This window comes from Phoca vitulina, unplaced genomic scaffold (assembly GCF_004348235.1).
Source record: "Phoca vitulina isolate PV1807 unplaced genomic scaffold, GSC_HSeal_1.0 scaffold30, whole genome shotgun sequence".
NCBI lineage: Eukaryota > Metazoa > Chordata > Mammalia > Carnivora > Phocidae > Phoca > Phoca vitulina.
The window spans coordinates 22,603,756-22,615,867 of NW_022589733.1; the positions used below are offsets into that span (position 1 = coordinate 22,603,756).

General features: G+C 37.5%; 1 protein-coding gene across 1 annotated transcript in view; it reads left to right on the forward strand.

Moving 5' to 3' along the window:
* Window positions 1–12,112, forward strand: part of LOC116644484 (zinc finger protein 19-like) — an 88,383-nt gene that overhangs the window by 11,230 nt on the left and 65,041 nt on the right. The gene's annotated exons all lie outside the window — the stretch shown is intronic.

Genomic DNA, 12,112 nt, shown 5'->3' on the forward strand with positions numbered 1-12,112 from the left:
TTAACATTTGTTTCCTTCATTAGGCTGTAAGCATCCTGAGTCTAGGAACTGGCCTGTTTTTGCTTATCATTGTCACACAGCAATTAAATTCCGAATCAGTGAATTACTGCTGGTGCCATGGCAAGAGTGAGGGGCCTCTTTACCACCTGTAGCTACTACCATACCCTGGGAGATAATGTAGATCACAGTCCTATCTCTCAATTCCTGGGGATGCTGCAGAGGAGGAAGCATCCACCAGCCAAGAGCTTATTCTCTGGAGGCAGGGAGATCTGGGCCTGTTTGGGTGCTGCCATTTGCCAGCTGTGGATTCTTGGGCAAATCCCTGTATTTCTCTGAAGCTTAGTTTCCCAGTCTCTAAAAGAGGGTTACCACCTACTTCAAAAGGTTATTATTTTTTTGTCACACTCATTATGTATAATATTTTTCAAAAATATTATCTAATAAGTTGCCCATTTTGAAAGTTTTTGATTGTCCCCATAGTGTCTTTTTTCAGCCTTTCTTTGTTGAATCTAGGATCCAATCAAAATTGGATCCAATCCCATTGCATTTTGATGTCCTAGGTCTTTAGTCTTTAAACAATACACTTGTCTTTAAAAAATGTTTGTCTTTTATGATATTGGCAGTTTTGAAGTGTCCAGGCCCATTGTCTGTAGAATATCCATGTTCAGCACTTGACGGCTGCTTCATGATTATATTCAGGTTAAACAATTTTTGGCAGGAGGACCACTTCAATGATGGTTTGTACTTCTCCATACACTCCACCAGGAGGCATGGAATACCAGTTTGTCCCATGATTAGTGATGCTAAATTTAATCACATAGTTAAGGTGGCATTAACCTAACAAAGTTGTGAAGGGTATTAAATGAAGGAATGTACCCAAAGGGTCTGGCCCATAAACCTTTTTTCCTGCCCATTCCCCTTCAACCTTCACTTTGGGGCAAATACACAACATTTCTGACTATACTTTCCCACCACAAGTGCCTCTTGGGGGGATTGTTAGTTATCACTAACTTGAAACTATTTTTTAAAGCGTATTTTTTTAAAGAGTTTTATTTTTTTTATTAAAGATTTTATTTATTTATTTATTTATTTGCCAGAGAGAGAGAGTGGGAGAGAGAGAGAGTGTGAGAGTACAAGGAGGGGGAGTGGCAGGCAGAGGGAGAAGCAGGCTTCCTGCTGAGCAAGGAGCCAGATGTGGGACTTCCAGGACCCTGGGATCATGACCTGAGCCAAAGGCAGACGCTTTATCGACTGAGCCCACCCAGGCATCCCAAAAAGAATGTTTTATTATGAAACTTTCAAACAGAAAAGTGGAGAGGGTAATATAATGAATCTCAGTGTATTCACCATCCAGTTCCCTAAATTATCACCATTTTGCCAATTTGTTTCCCCCTTTTCTGGGGCATCTTAAAGCAAATCCAAGATATATAAATTCATCCGTAAGTACTTTAGTATGGTACATCATTAACAGAGACTATGTATGTCTGCTTGTATTCATATTTATACATACATATTTATACAGACATACAACACAACCATGATAACGTTGTAACATCTAACAAAATTAAAAATAACCCCTTAATGTTATCTAAAAACGAACCATATTCAAAGCTTTGGAATAACTTTTGAGTTTTATTTTTTGAGCCTCTCTTTTTCTTAAACAGAGGTCCTCAAGTGGAAGCACTGCACAGACTGTTACACAGACTTTGATCTTACCATTTTTAAAATACATTTGTTTCTCTAGGCAAGGCAGATGTGTAGTTAAAAGCACAGATGAACCAGTCTGTGGAGGGGCAGCTCAAGAATTCATAACTTTGATAAGCACCCAGGCAATGGAGACTCAGCCTATAGCTGCCTTAGAAGTTAGTTACAGTCATGAGAAATGAGAGGTGTGGTTAGAAAGTCTCAAACAGTTTTCTCATGCTTTCCTCCTGGATTTATCATGTTGATGTGGAATTTGTTCAGTCAGCCATCAGATATTTATTGAGCATCTGCTATGTGGGCAAACAAGGTGGAAACATCCTGTCAGAGGATGGACGATGGAAAAGAAACATGCATATAACTAAGACGACTTTACATACTGAGAAGCATTGTAAAGAATTATGAAAGAAAACAGACCCTAGTTTTCCTTGTTTTTTAATCTTTACCTCCCTTCCTTTTTCTTTCTTTCTCTCTCCTCTCCTTCCCCCTGTCTTCTCCTTTCTACCTCCCCTTCCCTTGGACCTTAACTAGCATGACTCACAGGCCTTACAAAGATAGCTCTCAAAAGAACTCTTTCAACAGCTACCAAAGTAAGAGTGCATCAAGAGTCATGAGAAAGAAGCATGAAAACCCCAACAGAACCCATCCATTCCAGCTGCAAAGTTTTGCAGCAGTTACAGATAAAGAAAATTGCAACTGGGAAAATATCCTAACCATAGGCCCCTCTCTTCTGTGCTCTATATATAAAGACTCCAATTCTGCTTTAGCTCTGGCAGTTACATCATTTTGAGGGACTGCCTGATACACATGAGCTAAATATCTGAGTCACTTTAACCTCTGACTCACTTCAACTCATTTTTGTTCATGGACAGAATAAATGAGACATCATTTGCAGGGAGACTTGTGGGAAAATGTCTCTGAAGAGGATTCGTTTGAGGATCTCGATGAGAAGGAGATCAGCTTGAGATAATTTGGGGTAGAATGTTCTAAGTATAAACTACAGGTGCAAAGTCCAGAAAATTGGCAGAAAGAAGAGAACATGGATAGAAGTGAGTGAATGAAGAGAGAGGGACTGTGTGGGCTGGGAAGCCCCTGGAGATTTCTCTTCTCTTTGTTTTAATGGCTTTCTGAGATGTAATTCCTATACAATTTATCCATTTAAAGTATATAAATAATCCATTTATAATGGATATTATATCCATTTAAAGTATATAATATATAAAGTATATAAATCCATATAAAGATGTAATTCCTATACAATTTATCCATATAAAGTATATAATTCAATATATAATTTAAAGTATATAATTATATATAAAGTATATAATAAAGTATATAATTCAGTATATATATAAAGTATATATATCATAAAGTATATAATTGAGCACCTGGGTGGCTCAGTTGGTTGGTTAAGCGTCTGCCTTAGGCTCAGGTCATGATCTCAGGATGCTGGGATGGGCCTGCATTGTTGGGCTCCCTGCTCAGCAGCGAGTATACTTCTCCCTCTCCCTGACTCCCCCCACCCCCACTCCTGTGCACGCTCTCTCTCAAATAAATAAATAAAGTCTTTAAAAAAATTAAGTATACAATTCAGTGGTTTTTAGTATATTCACAGCATTGTGTAACCATTACCACCATCAATTTTAGAACACTTTTTATCACCTCCAAAAGAAATCTCATATGTCATGTGGTGACTGTATGTTTAACCTTTTGAGGAACTGCAAAACATTTATTATTTGCCTTTTTGATGTCAGCCATCATAGTAGGTATCTAATTGTGGCTTTGATTTGTGTTTCCCTAATGACTAATGATTTTGAGCAACTTTTTCATGTGTGCATTAGCCATTTGTATATCTTCTTTGGAGAAATGTCTGTTTGCATCCTTTGCCCATTTTTAAATTGGATTATTTTTCTTTTTATTGTTGAAGTGTAACAGTTCTTTGTATATTCCAGATACAAGTTCCTTATCAGATGTATGATTTGCAAATATTTTCTCCCATTCTCTGGGTTATCTTTTCTCTCTCTTTTTTTTATTTTATTTTATTTTATTTTTTTTTTAAAGATTTTATTTATTTATTTGACAGAGAGAGAGAGACAGCGAGAGAGGGAACACAAGCAGGGGGAGTGGGAAAGGGAGAAGCAGGCTTCCTGCCGAGCCGGGAGCCCGATGTGGGACTCGATCCCGGGACTCCAGGATCATGACCTGAGCCGAAGGCAGTCGCTTAACCAACTGAGCCACCCAGGCGCCCCTCTTTTCTCTCTCTTGATGGTGTCCTTTGAAGCATTGAAGTTTTTAATTTTGATGAAGTCCAACTTATCTCTTATTCCTTTTGTTGCTTGTGCTTTTGGTGTCATATCTAAGAAACCATTGCCTAATCAAAGATCATGAAGATTTATTTTTATGTTTTCTTCTGAGGATTTTATAGTCTTAACTCTTATATATAGGCCTATGATTCATCTGAGTTAATTTTTGTATATGGTGTGAGGTAGGGGTCCAACTTCATTCTTTTACATATGGATATCTAATTGTCCCAGTGCCATTTTTTGAAAAGACTATTCTTTCCCCATTGAGTGGTCTTGGCACGCTTGTCAAAGGTTATTTGACCATATATGCAAAGGTTCATTTTTGGACTCTCTATTGTATTCCATTGATCTATTTGTCTATCTTTATACCAGTACTATATTGTCTTTTTTATTTTTATTTTTATTTTTATTTTTTTTTTTAAAGATTTTTTTATTTTATTTATTTATTTGAGAGAGAGAATGAGAGAGACAGAGAGAGCATGAGAGGGGGAGGGTCAGAGGGAGAAGCAGACTCCCTGCCGAGCAGGGAGCCCGATGCGGGACTCGATCCCGGGACTCCAGGACCATGACCTGAGCTGAAGGCAGTCGCTTAACCAACTGAGCCACCCAGGCGCCCTATATTGTCTTTTTTAAAAAGATTTTATTATCTATTTATTTTTGAGAGAGAGAGAGAGTGCATATGTACGTGAGTGGGGCGGGGTGGGGGCAGGGAGAGAATCTTAAGCAGGCTCCATGCCCAGCGCAGAGCCCAACATGGGGCTCGGTCTCATGACCCTGAGATCATGACCTGAGTCAAAATTGAGAGTTGGATGCTTAACCAACTGAGCCACCCAGGCGTCCCTAAGATTTTATTTTTAAGTAACCTCTACACCCAATGTGGGGCACAAACTCACAACCCTGAGATCAAAAGTTGCATGTTCTACTGACTGAGCCATCCATATTGTCTTAATTACTGGAGCTTTGTAGTAAGTTTTGAAATTGGGACTTCTTCCCCACAATATTTTAGGATCAGCTTGTCAATTTCTGCGAAGAAGCCAGATGACATTTTGGATTGTTTGCTAGTATATAAAAATAGAATTGGTATTTGTTTATTGATCTTGTATCCTGCAACCTTGCTAAACTCCTTTATTCTAATATTTTTTAGTGGATTCCTTAGGATTTTCTATATATAAGATCATGCTATCTGCAAATAGAGATCATTTTACATCTTCCTTTCCAATATGGATACGTTTTATTTCTTGCCCACTCGACCTTCATAGAACCTCCAATACATTATGAAATAAAATGGTGAGAATGGACATCCTTGTCTTATTCTTGATCTTGGGGGTGGAGGGAGCATTCATTCTTTTACCATTAGGTATGATGTTATCTGTGGGTTTTTAATAGATGCCCTTTTTCCAGTTTGAGGAAGTTCCCTACTATTTTTAGTTTATTGATTATTTTAATCATGAAAGGCTTTTGGATTTTGTCAAGTACTTTTTTTTTTACATCTATTGAGATTATCAAATGGTTTTTTGTTTGTTTCTGGTTTTTTTTTTTTTGTTTTTTTAGAGAGAGAGCATGCACTAGCATGCACATAAGCTGGCCGGAAGGGGCAGAGGGAAAGAGAGAATCTTAAGTAGGTTCCATGCTCAGCATGGAGCCTAACTTGGGGCTCAGTCTCACAACCCTGAGATCATGGCCTCAGCCGAAATCAAGAGCCACGCACTGAATCAGCTGAACCACCTACGTGCCCCAGGTTTTGTTTTTATATTCTATTAGTGTGATGTATTGCATTACTTGATTTTCTGATGTGAAATCAACCTTACATTCCTGGGATAATTCCCACTTAGTCATGGTGTACAGTCCTTCTTACATGTTGTTGGATTCAGTTAACTAGTATTTGTTGAGGCTTTTGCACCTATATTTATAAGAGATACTGTTAAGTGGGGGTTTTTGTAACATGTTTTTCTGGTTTTTGTCTCAGAGTAACACTGGCCTTATATAACAGGTGGGAGATACTTCCTCCTCTTCATTTTGGAAGAGTTCAAGAGGATTCATATTAATTCTTTAAATGTTTGGTGGAGTCTATCAGTAAAGCCATTTGGGCTTGGGATTTTCTTTGTGGGACGTTTTAAATTACTAATTCAGTCTCTTTACTTGTCAGTCTTTCCAGACTTTCTATTTCTTTTTGAGTTATTTTTGGTAGTTTGTGTCTTTCTAGGACTTTGTTCATTTTGTCTTTTATCTAATTTGTTAGCATATGGTTGTTCATAGCATTCCTTTACCATCTTTTTTATTTTTGTAAAGTCAGTAGTAATATCCCTGCTTTCATTCTTGATTTTAGTAATTTTATTTTATTTTACTTAATAATTTTTTTAAAAAAGACTAGTTTGGGTTCTATTCCAAAATAGACATTAATAGAAATACTGAAAATATTGAAGCATTGAAAACACAAATATTTGGCCTCTAATATAAAGATGAGAACTTACTCATGTACTGAGGACCAAATATACATAAAGCACTGTATAAAAACAAAGTGTTTACATTGGACATCACTTCTTGGTGAAGGTATCTGAAAAGGGAGAAGCCTGCAGTGTTGATTTGTACTCCTTATGCCACCAACACTGCCAGGTCTCTCCAAAACTTCTGTTGGCTTCTTTTTGTGCCCTTTATTTCCACTATCATCTATCACCCTAGTCCTGGACTTTTTATCTTCTCATGCAGATCATGGCAGGACTGTCCTAACTGATCTCACTGACTCCTGTCTTTCTCTGCTGAAAGCTATCCTGCTCGCCATTACCAGATTAGTCTCCCTAAAATGTTACTTTCTTGGTGTAATTACCTTCCTAGAGATCTTTAGACAGTCAGGCACTGGAAAAAAACCACCTGGCCCCTCCTTTCATAGTCACTCTTTGATATCAATATTCTCCAACAAATTGTCTTAGACAGATGATCTTTGATCTCAAACTGGCCATATTCATCCGCCTGTTTGTGTTTGCTAATGGTTTTCACCTATCTGCCAAATCTTAGGTGACCTTCAATACCAATGTCAGTTCATCTCCTTCCATAAAACCAGTTCTAATTATTGACATTTCTTTGATTTCCAATTAATACATTTGTAGAAGTTCATATTACTTGATTATATGTTCTTTAGTTTTGGGTACCAAACTATATTCCTGCCCAGTACAGTGTTCTGCAACTGCTGTCTTGAATAAGGTTTGAATAATGCAAGAATTGAATAATGATGATCTTTGTCTTAACTTTTAAATAAAACAAATTTCCGTAAATAGAATTCTCTCCACTTTAAATATGTCTCCTGCAATGTTCTCATAAACCATTTGCACCAATTGTTGCTTTTTTGCAGGGAGTATTAGAACAGAATAAAAGATAATAATTAATAACAAATAAATTTTAACTAAACAACTAAAAATAGTTCAGCATAGTCTGGACACCTTTTTTTTCTCCTTTAATAAACACATTGGGTCATATAGAGTTGCCATTTTTTTGTATGTTCAAATGGTAAAATATCATTTCGTATACAATTTCATGTAGCTCAATTTAATACATGGTAAAATTATTAATAAATTTTCTAGTTATTTCTAATTCACATATGGAATTAAAGTGAACTATCTAGTTAAGTTTAAGAATCACTTTTTTATGTATATTAATTTGACTCTTCAGTTGAGATTTTGATAAATAAGCTTCATGAGAGCTTAGGTTTAAAAGTTTTGAGGTGTTTCCTTCTATACATCTTTTTTTTTTGGGAAAATACACAAATTTCCAGGTTTTCTTAAGAAGCACATTTAAATGTAATAAGGTTGAAGTCTTGATATCTTCTTATTCATTTCCATTTTCTTTAGATATCTGTTCAGCTTGATTTTCTTAAATTTTTTATTTGCACATCCCTTTCAGGAAAATTTTTTAAAGAACTTTTTTTTTCTTTTTCTAAAGAAATCCCCTAAATAAAGGATGTAAGACTTAAACACAAAGGGAACCATGACCACCTGTGGGACTCAATAGGGATTCAACTGCCATGCTTAGGGGTCAGCATGAGTCTTAGGATTCTTTGCTTCTTATTCAATTTAGATATCAGAATGTCAATTTATTCATTTCTGATGAAAAACTGAATTGTCACTGATTGGAAATAGTAATGCAAGTGTAATCTAGCAGTTATTCTTTTTCAGAAGTCAAGCCACATGAGAAATCAAACTACAATAGGTGGTAGATTTTAAGATACTGATTCAATTTCTTTCATAATTATAAGTTACAAGCCTACTTATATTTTCTGTTTCTTCCATAGTCAATTTAATAAATTACATCTTTCTTTAAAATATCCATTTTCTCAGGGTGACTGGGTGGCTCAGAAGGTTAAGTGTCCAACTCTCGCTTTTGTCTCAGGTCATGTCGAGCCTGCTTAAGATTCTTTCTTTCCTTTTCCCTCTGCCCCTCCCCACCTAAATAAACTAAAATGTCCATTTTCTCTAAATTTTCAAATACCATAAAGTTGTTCATGATAGATTTCTATTTTTCAAGTTTCTGATTTTCTGTAATTGTATCCCTTTTTTCATTCTGTCATAGTTTATTTTTTCAATTTTAGTAATTTTAGTATTCTTTTTTTATTATTCCATCTAGCTTAAGATTGGTAAATTTTTCTGCTTAGAGATTTGGCTAAAAGCCATTTGGAACGCAATCACTAAGCAAGTATTTGCCATATGGGTGGCACTTGATTCGTTCACATGCTACACCCTGTGAACACATGCAGCTCTTCAGAAACCAGCATAAGTTGCAGCTCCTCTTGCCACAGTAATATCACTATTAGAAATACATGTCAACTTAATTTCTGAATCTCTGCTTTATCCCCTACCTCCCATCTGCCACCCCACTTGACCCAGCACTTCTGAGCTGTTGGCTTTGAGATTCAACTTCCCTTGTTTCTCTCAAACAGGAAACTTTTAAATGTTGTTTCTTTCTTATCTGATTCTTTATTTTTTTTAATATTTTATTTATTTGACAGAGAGAGAGAGCACAAGTAGGCAGAGTGACAGGCAGAGGGAGAAGGAGAAGCAGGCTCCCCGCAGCAGAGATCCCAGTGTGGGTCTCAATCCCAGGACCTGGGATCACGACCTGAGCCAAAGGCAGACACTTAACTGACTGAGCCACCCAGGCGCCCCTTACCTGAATCTTTAAACATGTCACTGTGTTTCTCAGAATAGAAGGTTCTGTGATTAGCCTTTTTTTCTAAGTATTACATGAAGAATGAGCTCTTTACATATAATACAGATAAGATCAAGGTTTCATTTATTAAACATTTAATGGATGCCAGGAACTGTGCTAGGCATCAGTTATAGCACAGTGAACAAGATAGTTTCTGCCTTCAAAGAGCTCAAAGACACATACATTGGATGGTTTTATTATATTGTAATAAGTGCTGTGATAGTAGAAATCCAGTACAGGTGACACTGAATAGAGGCCTAAGGGTCAAGCTGGGAAAAACTCCCAAAGGAGATGTTTTAGTTGAGAAGGGATTAAAAAATAACGAGCCAGAGAAGTTGGGGGTGGGACAGAATAGCATATTCTAGGTGGGAGAAAGAGCATGATCTAAGATCCAGACATATATGTAGCACACTGGTAGAACTACAAATTTGAGATGGTAGGAAAGTACAGTCTAAGAGGGAGTGACAAGGGAAGGATATAAGAGCCAGATCACGAAAGGCTATCCAAACTGTATTAAGAAATTTGGACTTTCTGAACTTTCAATACAATGTAGATTGTATTTAAGTGGGAAGCTTGGAGGCAGGAAGACCAGTCAGTGCTTCAGGAGAGAGATGGTGATGGCATGAACAAAACAGGGTGAGGATTTGGAGGGACAAAGAAACGGAAAGAAATTGAACTTAAGAAATGTTGATGGGGTAGAATTGACAGTTGTTGGTGACTGACTGGTGGAAGAAGTCAAGGGAAAAGTCCAGTTTTTTTGATTTGGCAACAGATTGAAAAGGTGCGGAAGAGACCCAGAAGGGATAAAGATGTTTGGCATGGTATAGGTTGGAGGAGGGGAAAATCATGAATGTGATGTTTGGACATATTGAGTCTGAGGTATCTTTTGAGATATTCAAGAGGCGTCGATCGGTGATTGGATTTACAGATCTGGAGCTTAGAGAAGATATACATCAAAGATATATTTATATATATAATCTGCATGTAGGTGGTTTTTAAAAACTACATGGACATAAATTAGATAGTCTAGAGAGAAAGCATAGAGTGGGAAAAGAAGAGGATCTATGTTGTGCCTTAAGTAACTCCAATATTTAATAGCTAGGTAGAAGAGAATAATTCTACAAAAAATTGAGAAGTGGCTAGAGAAATAAGAAAACTAGGATATAGTGTCTCAAGAAGGAGAAGTTCTTGATCACGTTTGTTGCTGAGAGTTCAGGTGAAATGAGAATTGGAAAATGTCCATTGAGTGAATGAATAACATGGAACTTTGTTATTGAGAGCAGTTTAGAGAAGGGGACAAAATCCAGATTGAAGTGGGTGGAGGAGGAAATAGAAGGTGAGAAAATAAAAAGCCGATGACCATGGACAACCCGTAAGAGCAGTTTGGCTGTAGGTGAGGAGAGGCCAGTACAGATGGTCCCCGACTTCTGATGGTTCAACCTAACAATTTTTTGACTTTATCATGGTGTGAAAACAATATGCATTCAGTAGGAACCATACATCAAGTTTGAATTTTTATCTTTTCTCAGGCTAGCGATACATGGTTCAGTTCTGTCGTGAGCCTGGACGGGGGCGGCGAGCTGCAGCTCCCAGTCAGCCACACCATTGCGGGGGTAAAGAGCCAATACCCTGACAAGCATTCTGTACCCATACAACCATTCTGTTTTTCACTTTCAATACAGTATTCAATGAATTAAAGGAGATATTCAGTTCTTTATTATAAAATAGGTTTTGTGGGAGATGATTTTGCCCAACTGTAGGCTAATGTAAATGTTCTGAGAATGCTTAAGGTAGGCCACGCTAAGCTATGATGTTCACTTAAGGGTATTACATGCATTTTGACTTATGATATTTTTTGACCTAGGATGGGTTTAACCCCATTGTAAGTGGAAGAAGATCTGTAGTTGGATAAGGATATGGGAACGAGAGAGAATTTTTTTCAAGATGGGAGTATACTGACTTAAAAATCCAAAGAGAAGGATTCAGTTGAGGAGAAGTTGAGTCGAGAGGGAGTGAATACTAAAAATACACAGTTCTTGAACAGGTGAGGGGATAGAATCCAAAGCTCTGATAGTGGGAGCTTCAACAGGATAGTGGCTCCTTCAACAGGAGACAGAACAGTCTCTATCTTGTAACACAATGTAAGGAGGAAGACAGAATGCTCGGGGAGCTTCAGACGTTCGCAGTGAATGAGTGGAGAAGTCCAGTATCAGATGGCTTTTTTCTCTGGGGAGGAGGAGAAGGTATGCGGCCAGAAGATGACCGGGGAAAGTTCTTATGCTGAGGGGGAAAGAGTTGTAGGTGAGTGGTGAAGTAATCACAGATTGATGTGGGCGATCATAAAGCCCCTGTGTATTAACTGCCTGCGTGCAATCTCCTCCATTCCACATTTGCCGGCCTGAGTTCGGGAGGAGGCAAAAAGAAACCAGAGTGTTGGGGTCATCAGGGTTAGGATTGCTGAAGACACCTCAGCATTTCTCACACTGGTCTTTCTCGAAACATTCTCCTGACAGATGTTAATAGGTATACTGAGGGGAAAAAAAAAAAACCTCCTTGGTCAAAGAAGTTTGGGAGAGACGCTATCTGCTCTTTTCCATTCTTAATATGCACATGAACGTATTTGAAGTTCTGAGGGTCTTGAGTTTGAAAATCTGGTTAAATTTAGTTTTGTCAACTTTTTCAAGCTCATTTGCTTTCAGAATGCTGTGTGTGTGTGTGTGTTTGTGTGTGTGTGTGTGTGTGTGTGTGTGTGTGTATAAACTGCATCTGTTAAAGTCTCATTGTTTGGTTTATCTCATCGTTTGATTAGGTAATCAGGAGTTCACCACACCCCTACTTAAAAGGACAGGAGCCTTTATCCCTTTCATCCAACATGTTTACATTATCTGTCGTTAGCCATTTAAATCCATATT